The following is a 20,317-nucleotide window of genomic DNA, read 5'->3' as shown; positions in this document are numbered from 1 at the left end:
CGCACATTCACCTGATGAAGCTGTGTACGAGGGGTGCTGAGAAGTTCCTGGCTTTGATGCCTTATGGTTGAAATAGAAAAACAACTTTATGCTCATTTGAAAGTTTCAAGTCTTACTATGTCAAATATCAGGTGTCCAGTACTCATACAATTTTTTCTATTGCCGGTGAAAATCAAGATGGCAGAGTCTCAAGCAAGTTTCTCGTCAGTGGAGTTACAGGTTGTCATGAAGTTTTTGTTTCTCCATGGAAAGTCAGCAAAGATCATTCATACTAAGATGTCACAAGCACTGTGAAAACTTGGATATCTCATTTCAAGACTGGCTATTTCACTGTTGAAGATGAGCCCCCGCAATAGGCACCCTCAAATCGCAACCGACACTGCAACATGCAATACTGTCCATGAGCTCATTCTTGAGGACCGGCAAATATCCGTCAAAAAGATTTGACAACCCTGGGCTTCCAACTGGTCAACCATCCTCCCTACTTTGAGACTGAGACCTAGTCCCTTCGGACTATTATCTGTTTCCAAACTTGAAGAAACACCTGAAGGGTATTGGTTTTTAGGGCATTAAAGATGTTAAAGAGACTGCTGAGAGCTGGTTTAACACCCAATCACAAGACTTCTATTTGCACAGACTAGAAAAGCTTCAACAACGATGTGCCAAGCGTATCAGTCTCAGGAGAGAACATATTTAATAAATGGATAATTTCAAAACTCTGGCTCTATTCTTTCTAGGCAAAGCCAAGAACTTTTAGCACCTCCTCGTACAATGTGAAAGTAGCAAATGTAATATCACTTAACTGACTGATACTTTAACTATAATCTGTTTCTATGATTCATTTCAATAAATTATTTACTAATATAGATCTAAAATAAAGTTCACAGTTTTATATATACAAATACTAGTAATTTTCAATGAAATTACGGATTGGAGAAACTTCAATTTGAAATCCCATTTAGGAAAACTGAAGTAGCCTATTTTTAAGCATTAGCAACACAATAATACAATTTTTTTTATACGAAATGTGGTTGCAGATAAATAGCTGGGTTACAGATATGTTGTACTTATATTAAAGATATATCTAAAAAAACCATAGTTTTTAAAAAGAATTCATCTGATTTAAACATCCATCAAAATCCATGATTTTACACACATGCATGTGTGTAAAATCAAATACGCTTCACAGTTCTATAAAAACTCTGCTACAAGCAAAACAGAATCATCATCATGCTATAACAATTATAACAAAAAACTAAGCATGTAACTTTCATCAAACACACATTTAATAGCACAAGAAACCCATAATGATATCATGTTAAATTCTTATTATTTATGAAAATAGCTCACTCATAAAATTTTGAGAAATATCAATTTAAAAAGAACAGATAAATTAGACATGAAATAATACGATTTCATTGACAAACTTAAAAAAAAAATGCGTATAATAAACACCACGTTTTTTTTTTTTATGAAGCATTAAACAATTCTTTTATCTACTCTAACTTTTTACTATTGAACTATAGTTTATTGACGTAATTCATTAGTAAAATTATCGTAAAACAGAAACATTACTTTACATTTGACTGTAAACTATAATTCAACTGGATTAGTAAAATTCTGAGTTATAAAATAAATTAAATTTCCCAATTTTAATTAAATCTTTTTATAATTTAACATTACAGGCAAACTTATAACCTAACTACTTTCTTTAACAGATTATTTAAAAATGGTAAATTGATTATTCTCCCAATAGCCTGTGGTACGACCCTTGACTACAGCAGTGGAACATTGACAGAGAATTAAATGGGGCATATTCAGAAAACATAACCACTCTATGATAATACATTGCAGTATACCAAAACATTAGCATTTATTAATCAAAATTACATGAACAGTACTCACAAAACAATTATTTATATTTCTGTTGATCATTTTGACCAGCCAAGATGGGTCTAAATTAACCGTAAGTATGAAATAATTAACATTGGATAAAGAATAGTTCTGTACTTTTAATTTGTATTGACTTTTTTAATGTTAAGCAACATAAATCACTAATAGTGTAATTTTAATACTTATTATTTACAGCTCAATCAATATTAATTTCTCACCTAGTTTATACATACTTATTTATCTATCAAGTTAATTTTTTTTTAATAATATTTAGAATTTGTCAAACGCTAAAAATAATTCAAAAAAGATTTTCCCAAGAAAATGTAACACTAGTGGCAAAAATAAAATGTACAAAAAACTATCACTTTCAACATCATTTGAAGTGTGTATACTATGTCATTGAAATAACCCCATTTTAATGCATTACTCTTAATAAATATGTTGTTATACTTAAGTTAAACTATTTTGTAAATAAAAAAAGTATGACCATCTTCAAATTAAGAATGTAAATTAGAATACCATATAACAAAATTAAAAAAAAAAAATGTGAACCACCTTAAAAGCTATTAATTAAACCTACATTTATTGTATGCTTTTTATAAAAATACCAAAAAAAAATTATTTCTACATCTTATTCATAAAGAAATTTCCAGTTCCATCTTCACAAACTGGAAATAACCTGAATTGTGAAGGAGTTTTCAAAATATTAACAACATAATGAGGAAAAATGTAAGTGTAAAGCTGATTTCACAAGGTTAAATTCACTAAATCATATTAACTCCAACCTTCATCAAAATAAACTGTAGAAATTAATTTTTTAAAAACAATTAGGAAAAACAATATTTCCAAAGAAATAATATTTCACGAAGAAACACACCATACGTTAACTGCCTTCAATCGGTTAATAAAAAATTTATTAATCTTAAATAGAATAAATTAACAATCCAATCTATTTATTAATGTATAATTAATATCTATTAATACAAACAAAAGCTAACAGAGAATTTAAAAAAGATATGTCATTTATCTGGTATGTAGAAGACATATTTAATGTTTAGTTTATATATTTATCTATAAATATACAAACGTTTGCAATTAAGAACTTTTTCAAATTTTTTCCAGTAATTTTAATTAAAAAAATTTTTTTTTTAACTACAATAAAATTTCTCACATATTAAGACTAAAGAATAAACAAGGTTAATGTCAAGGTTATAATATTTTTAAATTTTAACCCTAACATATTTATAAAATTCTTTTTAAAAATTACACCAACGTACAACCACTTTAGTTACCGAAATATTTATTACAAAATAAGGAAATCACATGATTTCTTGATGTCCGTATTTTGGAACAAACTATTTTTCAATTTGGATATCACTTGTATTCAGTTAAACAAGACAAGAATAACTTGTATTCATAGAAATCAAAACAGTCATTTTTAGAATTACCAAAAACATTTAGGCATACACGCCGATATAAGATTGTTTAACTTCTTCTGCATTATTGTAAAAACACAGCTACAGCAGACATCATTAAAGAATAAGTTTTTTTTTAAATCTATATCTTATGAATCATTTGATACCATTTGATTTGGTTTTATACCATGTAAAATCTTTACTGGTTTTAATATACTATTCTTGAAACTTACAATTTGTTTGATAAGAACCTGTAAGAAATACAGCAAGTTACACGTACGAAGTACTCCTTTTTTGTCTTTTATGGTAGTGTAGTTTGCTACACATCATATATAATCTTAATCAGTAACATTTAAGTATTTTATTATTGTTTATGTAATGTCATAATATTTCAATATACTGAATTAATTATGTTTACTAAGCTAATATTTATAATAATACTGTCGCAATACATATATAGTTCAATCAACAATCCAATCAGAAAAAGCTTGTGAAAAAAGAATCTCCATTAAGACAATTATAATGGAAATAGTATACTCACGTAACGTAAGCATAAAATAGTTCTGGCACTGCACTACACTTGAACAGCTTCTTTGATGTAAGAGTATTGTAAGGCAACCGTTTTTTTGAAATACACAATTAATGTGAGACAATAAAAAAATAGGGATACTTTTTATGCACACTTTTGCTATTATCACACATTTTCTTCAAATAACTGAAACTATCAATAATAAAGCAGAAAGTAACAAGCTATTGAACAGTGTAATATTTTTTATTTTTGGTTGTTTTTAAGTAATAAATCTTCAAAAACACGCTTCCTTTTTGTCATGACAAATTTGATCATTACCTCATTATAATAAAGCATTATATATATAAATATATATATATATATATATATATATTCACATAAAAACTAAAATAGCTCAATTAATATGAAATTATTTAAGATATTTGATTAAATTTATAGCCAGTTCATTATATTTCCAATTGAAAAACTCACATCTACATTGAAGGATTTTAATATAACATTTCTAAACCTTTCATTAAAAACAATAAAATTTTAGAAAGCTAAATAAGAAGGATAATTAAGTAGAAATCCTAACTGTGAAAAATAAACCCACATTACAAGCATTTAATATTAAATTTACTAAATTACAACAGTACATCTCTATCTAATTCAATAAATAAATAATATTTATTTAAATTGTTATTAAGAAAAAAGCACAAGAAGCAAAAGACATCATAAATTCAAATAACAGGATTCTCTATCTTAGTCAGTAATGGCTGCAATGAGCTTTCAAATTTACATGAACCAGTGTCACTAATAGGACAAGGGACAAAAATTTGTTACCCTAGTAAAGAAATTTTACTGTCATTTTACCGCTGAAGATATTTAAGCCATATCATTATTTAGCTATAACAGAAATAATATAAGAAATTCTGAATGGCATGCATTCAGAAAATTTGATAGAAGAAAAATATAGCAAACAAAATAGTGAAAAATGCAGTGAAATTTGATATCTACGAGAATAATTGTGAAATAAATAGTAAGAAAGGCAAACCATAATTTACCAGATGTTGAATAATTTTGTAACTTTAGGTAACAAAGTTTTGGTAAGGTTGAGAGGTTGATGGTACATTTTGCTCCCAAGTTTTTGAATCATATCAATGTTTACAATGAATGATTTTTTGTGCGTGCATGCACGCATGCATGTGTGTGAGAAGCATGAATGATCAAAATTATAGTGGTATGTAAGGAACTGTGTGATCAGTGTGGATATTGTTTGCGGTGTGTACTTTAGTATTATATACTCTAGTACAATATTTGCTGTAGGTCTGCAAGTATTGATCACATTCATATTGTAACAGGTAAAGAAGCTTCCAAGAAGAAGAAGTTTCTTGTTTGTGCAAGTAACGACAAAGGGATTCTTTTGAGAAAAGGACTTATAGAAAAACGAAGCGGGTGCAGACAATGAAAATTATTACGCATGAACAATCAAAAGGATGGTGCGAGTACTGGAATTGCATGTCCAGAGATACAAATAATGCTGGGGACCAGCAGAGGCCATTCACAAGTTCAAGTTCTTTCAATAAAAGCAATATGGTGGATGGGAGTATTCAGAATAATTGTTTTATTTGGTAAAAATCACAAGTGAAGAGTGCGTCATGAGCATTCCATTTTGGACAATGGTTTTAAAAACAAGAAGCTTTTCCTTGAGTTATATGTGAACAAGAATGAAAGTGATATTATTTTATTCATTTATTAACAGTAAAAGTGAATAATACTTGCATAAAGTGAATTGTATGAATCATAGATTTTTCTATTATCTTATTATTAACTCAATATTAGTTTTTATTAGTTATTATAAAATTTTTAGTAAATCATAATTGTGTTTTAGTAATTATAATTTAACTGTTATAAAATTAATTTAGTGCTTAATTTGAATAACTATTTTGTACATTATAAATTATTTAAAGTAATAAACTGTATTTGTTAGAAATTTTTACATGTACTATCTCTCAATATCTTTGTCGAACCTCAAACATGCAACAATATATTATATGTTGATTAATATACACTATCTTTTTAACTATTTGGGTGACTAATATTTATAATTGTTGAAACTAATGTTTGTGGTCAGTACTAGAATCAGATTTTGAGGTTAGTGCCACTTTAAATATTTGGAGGTTAGCAGGCAGGAACCCTTTTCCTGTATTGAGTAACTGAGTCTTTTTTAGTGTTATTATGGAAATCTGTCCTCCATTATTTGGACAAGAACTAACCCGTAAGTCCTTGGAAGTTAGTTTGGGCAGTTAGTTACTATTCCTGTATTGGGCATTTATCCCAACTCACTTTTGCCAAATCAGCTGGAAACTCCCAATTTATTGGTGTCTCTACTTATTTGTGCAGGTGATCAACCTACATCACGGATGATCCCTTTAAGTCAAGCATATAGTAAACCAGTCATCTCATCGATAGATAGCTTGATCAACCTGACTGTTATTGAACAATCACTAGCAGGTAAATCTTCACCAGACAGAGAGACCAAATTAGTAGAATGGAGAACTAAGTGAAGACACGATGGCAATGAGTCGCCTAGTAGTAGTGATCTAAGGATCTTAATCTCAAAATTTGAACTATTATAAGCAGCTTACTCCAGCACATCGATAAAAACACTAAGAGATTAAACATGTTGAGGCTGAAACATCCATACCTAAGAAATAAACTTGAAGTATAAGAACATAATGATTCTAGGTACCAAGGTTCAACTAGTGTGCAGCCTGATGGGTTAAAAAAGTGGACAGATGCTGCTATGAAGCATCTCCATCTGCATCCTTATTTGAGTTCCATCAAACAAGGGGCTGATGAAGTCTTACAAACACTAAGACAAGGCATAGAGAAGAAACTGTTGGCTCGGTTGCTAAGGAGAAGCTTCAAAAAGCACTTCAAATATACCCCATTTGATGGCGGCATCACTTCCTGCTGGCAAATCATTGGCAACAGTAGTTGTTAAGAGCCGGGGAGTCCTATGCCAAGATGGACAGTGATAAAGGTTCTCTCAATAAGGATAGCATAGGTGAGGACTTCCAGGTCAGGGTCAGGGCAAGGGATGCTGCCGACATCCTAAAGAGAGCTACTGAGCAAAAGCTGAAAGGAGCAGCTTTGATCCTGCTAACCATCAGACAAAAATGGACGTACCATGCAGGAGGAGGTAGAAAACACTGAAATGGATCAAGCAGAGAGACTGCCAAAGTGCTATCAATGAGACCTGACTTTGGTAACACCAAAGTTGCTATCATAGCGGTAGCTGTGAGGAATGCATCCTCCTTACTTGAAAAAGGGAAGATCAGGATTGGTTGGATTTCCAGAAGGGTAATTTCAGAGACGGCAAAGGACTGCTGCCACAAATGCTGGTTGCGGAGCCACCACATGTTGTGCTGTAGTGACCTGGATAGGAGCAGCCTTTGCTTTAACTGTAGTATGGCTGGGCATAAGAAAAATCGGGATATTTCTGGGAGGATTGTTTAAAAATTAATCACTAAACTACAATAATTGGTCGTTGCTACAGTGTGTTGACATTGGTCATTGCATCATCTCGATTTCCCCCCGAGGGGAGAAGATCCCACCTCGTAGCGTGTCCGGTCGCTACACCACCCCCTCTGTTCCTAGCCAGTAGTGGCTTTAACGGAGGACATATTCTCGCCCTTGGTCATTGTATCAGCAAATCCTTAGATAAATATTAGTCTGAATATGAAGATGTAATAATAATAATACGATAGACATAATAATATATTAACTGTGGTGAGCCATTGTTTATATGATTCAAACCAGGCACTGTGAAAGTGTCATGCTGACAGACTGTCAACACGATGGTTTTGAAAGAGACGACTCTCCCCGCCCGCTCATCAGTCGGCTGGCCTGGCGGTGTACGCAGATAGTTTGACAACTGTATTCTTATAGAAATTTGTCCCAGAATCATGAAATATTAACTAAGTTGGAGGGTGATGTATAAAGATGTCTGGGTTTAGTTAGTGTGGTGACACAAGCATGTCAAAAGTAAATTGTAGAGAAAAGAAAACATTAAAATATCAAAAACAAATAATTGAGGATGTAGAATGTAATCAATATTTTGAGATTAAAAGATTATCTGTTACAATTATAACAAAAAAGAATGGGAAATATCATCAAACCAGTCATATAATTAAAAAAATAATTTTATAACAAGTGGTCACATGCCGTCTATTTTCCTTTTTTTCCAGTACAAATACTTCAAATTAGTTCTCAAAAGAATCTCCAGTAATTCACTTTACATTTATTTAAAATGACCATTCATATTGATTTTAATATTTACAGATTTAATAAAACCTGTTTCTTACATTCAATCCATTAGAAGGGAATATAATTTATGTGAATGTAAGTCCTGTAACTGTATTTGTTGTAGGCAACCTAACAAAGTCACTTCTGTAATAAAAATAGCCATTCTTAATAATAAGCATCTTAATCTGAACTTAATAAGTATCTTAATCTTATGCTTACTTAATAAACATCTCCTCACTAGGAAGTGAGGAGTGAAGTAGTTTGATGTTGCCTTTTTCACTGAGCCAAACATACTGATACAAAAAGCTCACAGAATTTCAGGTGATATTCAGTCTTATTAGTGACATCTTCACTCTATTTACCACCAGGACTACCTATATAATAAACATCATTACTCTCAGAGAAAAGTATGATTTGGTGCCTCTTCTAGCTCATGTTTTACATCCATCCTTTATATGCATTCCATCAGGAAAACTGGAGTAGATAATTTAAAGAATCAAATAACCATATCCTTTTCATTGTAAACCAATAAGGAACATATAATGCATCAACCCTCCTCTATGAATCATGAGACCTTGCCGTTGGTGAGGGGGCTTGAGTGCTCAGGGATACAGAGTAGCTGGACCGAAGGTGCAACCATATCGGAGAGGTATCTGTTTGAGAGCCAGACTAAGGAATGATTCCTGAAAGAGGGCAGCAGCTCTTTCAGTAGTTGTTAGGGGCGTGAGTCAGGACGACTTAAACGGCCGTATCAACATCACTCAGTCCTCTGAGTACTGCGCAGCTGAAAGCAATGGAAAACTACAGCTGCTTTTTTTCCAAGAAAATGTGGCTCTCTGCATTTTCACATAGCAATAATGGAGGCGCCTTCCTTGGTAAAATATTCCGGAGGTAAAATAGTCCCCCGTTCGGATCTCCGGGTGGGGACTACTAAGGAAGGGGTCACCAGAAAATTAAAAAATAACATTCTACGAGTCGGAGCGTGGAATGTTAGAAGCTTGAAAAAGGTTGGTAGGCTAGAAAATTTAAAAAGGGAAATGGGTAGGACAAATGTGGATATAGTAGGAATTAGTGAGGCTCGGTGGGAAGAGGAAGGCGACTTTTGGTCAGGTGATTTTAGAGTAATTAACTCAGCGTCAAATAATGGGCAGGCAGGAGTAGGTTTCGTGATAAACAAGAAGATAGGGAGAGTGGAGTATTTCAAAACGCATAGCGATAGAATCATTGTAATAAGGATAAAATCAAAACCTAAACCGACAACGATTGTTAACGTCTATATGCCTACAAGCGCCCATGATGATGATGAGGTAGAGTGTGTATACGAAGAGATTGATGAAGCAATTAAACACGTAAAAGGAGATGAAAATTTAATAATAGTTGGAGATTGGAATGCAAGCATTGGAAAAGGCAAGGAAGGAAATATAGTGGGTGAATACGGGCTGGGCAAAAGGAATGAAAGAGGGGACCGACTTATAGAGTTTTGCACGAAGTATAATTTATTAATTGCCAACACCCAATTTAAAAATCATAATAGAAGAATATACACTTGGAAAAAGCCAGGCGATACTGCAAGGTATCAGATAGATTATATCATGGTTAAGCAAAGATTTAGAAATCAACTCGTTGACTGCAAAACTTACCCTGGAGCAGACATTGATAGCGACCATAATTTGGTGATAATGAAATGTAGATTGGGGTTTAAAAACCTGAAGAAAAGGTGTCAGATGAATCGGTGGAATTTAGAGAAGCTTGAGGAAGAGGAGGTAAAGAAGATTTTTGAGGAGGACATCGCAAGAGGTCTGAGTAAAAAAGATAAGGTAGAAAATGTAGAAGAAGAATGGGAGAATGTTAAAAAGGAAATTCTTAAATCAGCAGAAGCAAACTTAGGCGGAATAAAGAGAACCGGTAGAAATCCTTGGGTTTCAGACGATATATTGCAGCTGATGGATGAACGTAGAAAATATAAGAATGCTAGTGATGAAGAAAGTAAAAGGAACTATCGGAAATTAAGAAATGCTATAAACAGGAAGTGCAAACTGTTGAAAGAAGAGTGGATTAAAGAAAAGTGTTCAGAAGTGGAAAGAGAAATGAACATTGGTAAAATAGACGGAGCATACAGGAAAGTTAAGGAAAATTTTGGGGTACATAAATTAAAATCTAATAATGTGTTAAACAAAGATGGTACACCAATATATAATACGAAAGGTAAAGTCGATAGATGGGTGGAATATATTGAAGAGTTATACGGAGGAAATGAATTAGAAAATGGTGTTATAGAGGAAGAAGAGGAAGTTGAGGAGGATGAAATGGGAGAAACAATACTGAGATCTGAATTTAAGAGAGCATTAAAAGATTTAAATGGCAGAAAGGCTCCTGGAATAGACGGAATACCTGTAGAATTACTGCGCAGTGCAGGTGAGGAAGCGATTGATAGATTATACAAACTGGTGTGTAATATTTATGAAAATGGGGAATTTCCATCAGACTTCAAAAAAAGTGTTATAGTTATGATACCAAAGAAAGCAGGGGCAGATAAATGTGAAGAATACAGAACAATTAGTTTAACTAGTCATGCATCAAAAATCTTAACTAGAATTTTATACAGAAGGATTGAGAGGAGAGTGGAAGAAGTGTTAGGAGAAGACCAATTTGGTTTCAGGAAAAGTATAGGGACAAGGGAAGCAATTTTAGGCCTCAGATTAATAGTAGAAGGAAGATTAAAGAAAAACAAACCAACATACTTGGCGTTTATAGACCTAGAAAAGGCTTTCGATAACGTAGACTGGAATAAAATGTTCAGCATTTTAAAAACATTAGGGTTCAAATACAGAGATAGAAGAACAATTGCTAACATGTACAGGAACCAAACAGCAACAATAACAATTGAAGAACATAAGAAAGAAGCCCTAATAAGAAAGGGAGTCCGACAAGGATGTTCCCTATCTCCGTTACTTTTTAATCTTTACATGGAACTAGCAGTTAATGATGTTAAAGAACAATTTAGATTCGGAGTAACAGTACAAGGTGAAAAGATAAAGATGCTACGATTTGCTGATGATATAGTAATTCTAGCCGAGAGTAAAAAGGATTTAGAAGAAACAATGAACGGCATAGATGAAGTCCTACGCAAGAACTATCGCATGAAAATAAACAAGAACAAAACAAAAGTAATGAAATGTAGTAGAAATAACAAAGATGGACCGCTGAATGTGAAAATAGGAGGAGAAAAGATTATGGAGGTAGAAGAATTTTGTTATTTGGGAAGTAAAATTACTAAAGATGGACGAAGCAGGAGCGATATAAAATGCCGAATAGCACAAGCTAAACTAGCCTTCAGTAAGAAATATAATTTGTTTACATCAAAAATTAATTTAAATGTCAGGAAAAGATTTTTGAAAGTGTATGTTTGGAGTGTCGCTTTATATGGAAGTGAAACTTGGACAATCGGAGTATCTGAGAAGAAAAGATTAGAAGCTTTTGAAATGTGGTGCTATAGGAGAATGTTAAAAATCAGATGGGTGGATAAAGTGACAAATGAAGAGGTATTGCGGCAAATAGATGAAGAAAGAAGCATTTGGAAAAATATAGTTAAAAGAAGAGACAGACTTATAGGCCACATACTAAGGCATCCTGGAATAGTCGCTTTAATATTGGAAGGACAGGTAGAAGGGAAAAATTGTGTAGGCAGGCCACGTTTGGAGTATGTAAAACAAATTGTTGGGGATGTAGGATGTAGAGGGTATACTGAAATGAAACGACTAGCACTAGATAGGGAATCTTGGAGAGCTGCATCAAACCAGTCAAATGACTGAAGACAAAAAAAAAAAAAAAAAAAAAATGCATCAACACAGTAGAGACACATAATAAATACATTCAACCCTACTTAAGATTTGTTTTAACACTAGCGAGTCTTAGATTATTTCAGCCTAGACTCAATAAATGAGAAAACTTTATATTATTCTTTATCAGAGGCAACAGGTTGTCAAGATTAGTTGCAAAAAGTAGCTGAAATAACTTAAAACATTATAATAATTGCTGAATACATAGTATCATTTCAGTAGACTTTTGTCTGTGAATGGTGTTGCTCTTGAGCATTATAAAAATGCTCAACTCCTTGGGTATCTGGACTGAAATAACTTTTTTAAGCAATTGGAAAATCAGGTAGCCTATGTTTTTATTTTTAATCAGACATTTGAAAAAATTAACCAGTAAAAGCTTCATTAAGTTTTGAATATGTTTTTTACAGGATTCTCATGTTGCTTCTTACATATAATGTCAAAAATTATTAAAACTGAAAGAAATGAGAGATTTTTAGCTGTAATTTTGTGTAAGCTACTAGTTAAAAAGATCTTCTCTCCTTATTTACGACTGCCTCCAATACATTTGGACAAGCAAGCGGTTGCATACATTTTAAATTACAGTTTGGTGCCTTTGCACTGACTTATAAAATGTATAATGAAACATTTGCTGGGAGTGCATGTAGGGTGAGAAATAATCAGTTATTTTATTCTATTTTGTTTTCATCTTCATATTTTTGCATTACTATTATTTCACACAAGTATTATTTTTTTAAATTTTATTTGTTGATATAGGTTGTTATAATTTTTTTTAATTTTGTTTTGCTGGTCGGATGAACACTTCCTAACATCTTCATTCACCATTCCTAGCAAACGCTTGATAAAGTTCAGTTTTCCATTTTCTTAGCGTTGCACATCTACAAACTTATTATAATATTTATATAATGTAAAATTAATTATTTTAACAACCTAATAAAATAAAAAATAATATAATCTTAGCGTGATAAAATCAATGTTTACTGACTTAGTTTCATCAACTCAATTATCATTGCCTGTAATCATCACGTATGTTTTCAAAATCATTTTATTTATCCAAAGAGAATGATACATGTGCTGCTATCAATTGGATACTGCAGTGCATTTGGAAAGTTCCTGCCCACTGGAATTATATAAGTGTAATGATGAAACTTTCTTAATTATTACTTTTTATTTTTATCCGATTATTTTATAGAAATGGATATTACAGTAACTGGAGTAGTTTATAAGAGATGTTGAAAATGAGCTCCTCCAACAATACAGTACTGCATACATTTTAATTTACTTCCAAACACTTTAACTGGCTGATGTACTGGAATATCTCAAATGTATGCCATTATTGCGGTTTTTAATTCATCAATCATTGTGGTCTATTGCGATACATTGCTGTTTCGCTGCCCTCCTCCAATAGAAAGCAATTTGAGGGAGTCAGATCAGGCAATCATACAGGCCTTAAACACCTTGAAATGATTTGTCACCATTGATATTTTGTAAAAATGTCACTGACCTGTTAGCTATGTGCAAAGTGGTGCACCTTGTTGAAACCAACCATGACTGATTTTCACTTATGTTACCCAAGTAATTAAGTTTTGTATTAAAACAGGGCAACAATGATCATTATTAACTGTATTTTCTAAAAGTTTTGGACCCACAATGCATGTTTTACCCAAAAACCAGACAACAATTTTCACTCCGAGTAAACATTATTCGTGTAATTCATGGAGATTAGTTGTCGACCACAGTTGTGTATTTTGTGAAATTAATATACTCTTCCATATGAAACCACACTTCAATAGTAAAAACATAATGTTAAGAATAGACACAGAATTTTGGTCAATAAAATATTTACCATTGACAAAAATTTAGTCTTCAATCAGCGTCTTCAACGGAGCCTGTTGCCCAAAATTTTGGAAGAAGTGGTCAACAAGAAAAATGCATTCCTCTACTTAAAGAACCATTATATTTCTCGCAACGATATTGATTTCGATAAACAAAACAAAGCACATTCAATTACAACTCAACAACTGATGTCGTAGTTTATTACTGAGGAACCCCCAACAAACCCACAGGGCAATCAACCCAAAGCTGAGAGAACAGAATGCACCACATAATTCTGAATCATACTGCACAGCAACTTTCCAAATGCAACATATATAACTGGTTTCTGATGGAAAAATAAGCTTCTGAAAAAATCATGTTCTTGAAAACAGAATAAATAAATTTGGAAATTTAATTAAGAGTAATGTAAATAACACTTCAAAGAATAAATTAAATGCTGGAACTTTTCAAAATAGTTTGATGGCGAGAATTTTCCATCTTTACCAAACTTTTTCCTTCCTTCTAACAAATCTTCCAGAGCAATTATTAATAAACATCTTCTTCCTACCTACTACCCTATCCAGTTTTTCTGTTAATCTGTTTTCTCTATTCTACAATTTTTTATTTTTATTTCTTTGTTCTACAATTCTGTTCAGAATTTCTCACTTCATCTATTTGTATTACTTACTCTCTTCATTCTTTTCCGTGTCCATATTTCACTGTTTTTTCATCTTCCTTTGTCAGAAATTATGCTTGTTTCATATATCACTTAGCCAAACTTCTATTATGTCCTTCATTCAGATGCCAAGCTACCTTTTCATTAATAAAAACCCATTTTTTTATTGTAAATGAACACATATATATAAATGACAGAAAACTTTCATATACGTAAATATATGAAATTTTTTAACTCATGTTTAAGTAAAACGTAATAATAATAAGTATATTTTAAAAAAAATAAACTAACCAAAATACCCTATAAAATAAGATTTAACAATAAATATAACATATCTGGCAGAATTAAACTGAATACTAATAAACCAGTAATGTTTTAATGTTGTTTTACGAGTTGTAATTTTTTTTAATCACTTCTATTGAAAAAAGGTATCCCCTTTAAAAATGTTTAAGTTAATTGCAAAGCTTAAAAAAAAAAGAAAAGTATTACGAACACATACATGGTTTACAATACCGGCCAATTATGTAATTCCAAATCTCACAGAAATACATATTTTAAAAGGATAAAACATTTACACTATAAAACGTTACTTTCCTAATAAAAAGCATTTTATTTTCAATAAAATTAAAATTATTTGGACCAAAAATCATTAATAAAAATTACATAAACATAATCCAAAGAACTACAATATGATTTCTTAGTTAATTCTAAACTAATAACACACTTCTTGACAAAAAAATTATTATAACAATAAGATCAGTAACAGAAGAGATGTAATGAAAATAAGTAACATGAAATTTTTAAATTCTGAATAATGGAAATCTTCTCACTAAGGTTTTGATACTGCAAATACTAACAGAAGAAGCTAATGGAACATTGTAAAAGAAAAAATATATAAATACTCAATAAAAAAAAAAAAATGAGGCTAAGAAGTTAACTAAAAAAGTTACAAAAAATGCACATACTGTTGGAATAACTAATAGTGAAATTTAAGTTGCACAAGAATTTTGGGTGCTACATCATATTTATCTGACACATAAACTTCAATCCTGAGTAGATGTAATAAACTGCAAAAAGAAACATTAAATGCAGTACACTCTACTTTACAGCTACAGAAGATAATATTTAGTACAAAACCGTATTTTTTTATTAAAAAAATAGTTATAAAATAAAAATAGTAATGTCATTAGAATTCTTAACTGTTTCCAAGAAAACACACCATGTACTTTTCATAATCGCTCTTAATTTAAGAGTTAATGTTTGATGGTAGTGAAAACATCAAAGAACTACCTTCACTGAATTTTTTAACTTTAACTACATATAATTCAAAACATTTTTTAAATAACTACAGAAAAGTATAACTTTCTATTTAAATAATTCATAAATTACAATATGTAATTCAGTAACTCATATAGACAGACAATAACTACCCTGATGATTATCCCTTTATTTAAATAAATGAAGTTACGAAAAGTTTTGAATATCTAGAAAATAACACTTTTCAATATATTGGCAGAACACATAAAATAGTTTTGATTGTTTTCAATAACCAAAAAAGGTTATCTAGCTGGAAAGATTATTTACAACTTAAACAATCTTTAGAACAACCACAAAAATATGACTTAAACATAATACAAAACAATAATCCATATTTATGGTAATATCACAAATAAAAATTGTTACAAGTAAGCAATGCAATTATTTACTTTTTTGTTGTCAATAATTTCCTAATTTTTAAAACATTGTCAAACCATAAACCAAGCTAAAATAAGAAGGAATAATTAATTAATAATCTTATTTGACAGTTAACTGGGTATTACTGAATATTGATCAACGTCAAACTTTCTCACGCTGACAAATGATTTTGTTAACAGAAAAATTAAAGATCAACATAAATTACGAATTGGAAATACAAAATAAACCGTAAACTAACCTTAAGATGACTTGATAGCTCTTTATAAAGTGATTAGAAACATGTAGCGTAATTTCTCTCTGTAGTAACTAAATTTCCATTTAAATATAAATTCAGCCGAGTGTCCTACAAGATAGTGTTTAATACCTTGATACTTTACCTACTGACCTCTCAACAAAAAATTCTAACCTTAACCTTATCTTTAAACCTCACTCTATCCACAAAATGGATTAGCATTTAATTAGTGTCACTATAATTCACAAAACTTATTGTTAATTGATTAGAATACTGATAGTGCAGCACAGACTTTGACCATGTACAGGGCATCTGCTATCCAAACCCGCTTTCCAAAATTTAATTTTGCATTTTCCTGATCCTAAACATAATCTACATAAATAACAGATTATTGGCAAACACTTGCATAATAATTTACACAAAATATTGAAAATTATATCCATCCACTTCTATGCACTTGTCAACAAGTTTGACCATGTTCGTAACTACTCTTGTTAGCTGTACTCTGTCTATTTCCTGCCTGAATGGCATTACTAATGTCTGTCTTCAATTCCTGCAAGGTGTGTGTGGCTTGCTCCAATAAACAATTTCTTTAAGTAACCCCATAGGAAGAAGTCTGGACTGGTCAAATCAGGCAATATTGGTGACCCACAATCCTTTAGAAATGATTCTTACACTGAAAAAATCCAGCAGCATCCCCATAGCAGAGCGACCTGTATGACAGTGGTACTGTACTATTGCAACTAGCAGTCACTCTCATCAACCTACAGTGAGACTATGAACTGTTGTATAATTTCTTTGTAGATAACAGCATCTACATTTTTTAAAAAAATAAGGGTCTTATTATTCACCCTACCTTGAAACTACATACCATATTTTTTGTGGTGTGGGGGAGATTCAAAGAAAATGTTCGGGTTTTCGGTACTCCAGGTCCAGCAGTTCTCTCTCTTTTTCTGTTTTAGCCTCTGGAACCACCGTAAGGTATTACTTAAGAAACTGATGAGGTAGATATGAATGAATATAAATGAAGTGTACTCTTGTACAGTCTCAAATCGACCCACTCCTAAGAAGGTAGTTCCAACTATTAACATACCCACTACGGTGAAACCAAGCTTCATCTGTGAGAAACACTTGATCTAAAATGCCAATGTTGCCTCTAATGGAGTTCTTGAATCATTGACAGTAGTGAACTCTTTCAGCATAATCAGCATTAGTTAGCTCATGGAAAAATATGCATTCGATACAGAAATTTCAGCATTTTCCTCACTGCAGTAAGGGTAAACCTAGTGAAATGTTCTTTTCCCAGCTTAGCCTCTGCAAAGATTCATAGAGATCTTTTAATTGCTGCTTTAATGTCCTGTACAACCTGTGTCAGGAACAGTTCTGGTCAAAAACCTAATCTGTTTCACAAAATTATTTTACTAATTTCTGAATAACACTTTTCACTGCTTCCTTTTCAAATTCTCCCTGAACTTTCACCAACAAATAACATGGGATTTTGTCTCTAAATAATTTTCAATTACAAATACACACTCAACCGTTAACAGCACTTTAACAAATGACAACACATGATTATGCAACCTTGTTCAAAAGCCAATGCTTGACAGAGACTGGTAATACTCAAATGTGCAGACAGTAAATCAAAAACATCTTCCACATTATTTTATCAATTTCACACTAATATATGCATTTTAACAGAAATATGCATTCAATATAAATTACTGAGTGATGGGACTACTACTAGTTCGTAGTTCTACTTTAAGTAGAACACTCTGCACTATGGTTGATTAAAATATGAAAAAAATTGAACTTTATAAAATAATTGCTCAGAATTACTGTTAACTATCCTAACTTAATCAGAAATAAATAATCTCATAAGAAAAAAATGAATCGTAAATAAAATCTAGAATCAACTAAACATTTCAATCATCCACTCTACCAACTAATCTACAAAGATTGAAATTAAGTTAAATTAAGATGAAATGAAACCTTCTAATGAATACACTGATTATAAGTAACTGTACTTACTATTCTAAGATTAATCATAATTTTAAGTAATTGATTCCCTTTAAAGAAATTATATACCAGTTTCAATTTAAGAACTTACATTAGGCAACACTGACATGAAACATAAAAAAATGAAAATGAATAATTTTATACAAATTCATTTTACTTGAATCCTCTAGCAGATTAATATTTGAATACAGTCAAATGAGTGAAAGATTGGGTATATACAGTAAAAAATTAATACATGAAATTTTTTTTAATGTAATAAAGAAAAGCTAAGCAATAACATTATTTTGTAAAATAAAATAACAGATATACAATATTTTTAAAACTCAACATAATGTGTTGCACAGCAAATCTAACATTAAGGAAGTTCAATGAATTCCTTCCATAATTATGAATCATTAAAATATAAGTTTAAATTCATTATTAAAAACGATAGTTAAACAACTAAATAAAAACCATTCCCCGTTTACAGCATATTTAGTTCTTCATTAACTGTTTGGAAAGAAAATTACAGAGCAAAACGGGTAAATGAAAACAATAAACTAACAAAAACAAAGCCAAAATACAGCAATTTGATTTCACCAATAAAACGTTCATATATATACAATACATAATTATTAGAACCGAAATTGAATATAAATAATAAATAAACTAATAATACCCAAGCAGCCCTAAACGTAAATACCTGGCAGTAGCAGTCACATAAAATAAACAAATATAATCTAAAATCCATATTAAATTAATAATGATATGAAATACCTTGTTAATCACTTGACCAAACTCACGAGTTTAAAAAATATAATTGTTTTCGTACACTGCTTTAGATGTGTAATGTAATATTACACTGCAAGTTAATTTACATTTTTAACAGCAAAGGTAACCTTAAACATCATATCAAATAATTTTACGAGAAATGTAATGTTACACATGCCATATGTAATGCTAACTGATATTAGACAAAGACTCATTTACTCAATAAGAATTTTTACAATATTGAATAATCCAATTCATTTAATCACTTCTGAATATTAAATTAAAGGTACAGTTTAATTAAGTATAACCTACTTTCTGCTAAAAGAAATACTATCACATGCGTGATAAAAAAAATCGGTCCATGTAGATTAGAAAACTTCATCGTAAAACTATTCATTAAGCATATTAAAATATATTAAAAAAATGAAAACTCACCAAATAAAAACAATATCCCCAAAAGCTCTCCAAAAGCTACTCCGCCATCTTAGTTTTTAAGTTTTAACTGTATACCAAAGTACTTAAAAGTAGTAATTTTGTCTTTCTCACTTAATTGCTACCAACTAACAATAACATAGGTTCAATGTCAACAGTATTTACTCACAGACATTATTTGTGAAGATAAATAACCAAAGATTTTCCCTTAGAATGTTTTGTAAAATATTTAATGTAATGATCTGCGTGAATTTTACGAAAAACAAAAAAGAATTACACGAAATCTTTCTTTTCAGCTTATGAAAGGTCTCAGAATGTGAAACACAACAATGGATTATAGAGTATATATAATGTTTTACAATAAAATATAGATCATATGCGAATTAAAATTAGTAGATAATTATAATTGGGCACATTCATTAAAAATTAACCATCGACAAGCGAAACCAGTAATGTAATTTCTTAGTAGGATATGTTTACCTACGCATGTGGCAACCTTCTCATATTTTTTTTGTTTTTGTAGCGGTACTTCAAATAAATAAGTAGCGCCGATTCGAAACATAATATTTTAAAACTTTACAGGAAAAAGTGGTTTTTACAGAACAAATATTACTAAGATTTTTATTGTTCATATAAAACTAAAAAGAATTTGTATCTTTAAAAAGATTGAAAACTCTACAACTGCTCTTATATAAAATATGAGTAAAAGATAAAATCTTATGTTTTACGTGCTGATTA

The 20,317-nt window shown here is 31.0% G+C and overlaps 1 protein-coding gene across 1 annotated transcript in view; it reads right to left on the bottom strand.

The window, feature by feature from the left end:
• LOC142329005 (putative inactive tRNA-specific adenosine deaminase-like protein 3) overlaps positions 1 to 19,714 on the bottom strand; it is a 96,818-nt gene extending 77,104 nt beyond the window's left edge. The window contains exon 1 of the mRNA XM_075373245.1: positions 19,583 to 19,714. The gene's annotated coding sequence lies outside the window, so the exon portion shown is untranslated. The remainder of the gene's footprint in view (positions 1 to 19,582) is intronic.
• Positions 19,715 to 20,317: the final 603 nt, after the last annotated feature.

Source organism: Lycorma delicatula, chromosome 8 (genome assembly GCF_047948215.1).
Source record: "Lycorma delicatula isolate Av1 chromosome 8, ASM4794821v1, whole genome shotgun sequence".
NCBI lineage: Eukaryota > Metazoa > Arthropoda > Insecta > Hemiptera > Fulgoridae > Lycorma > Lycorma delicatula.
This window is presented reverse-complemented; position numbering and strand designations above follow the sequence as displayed.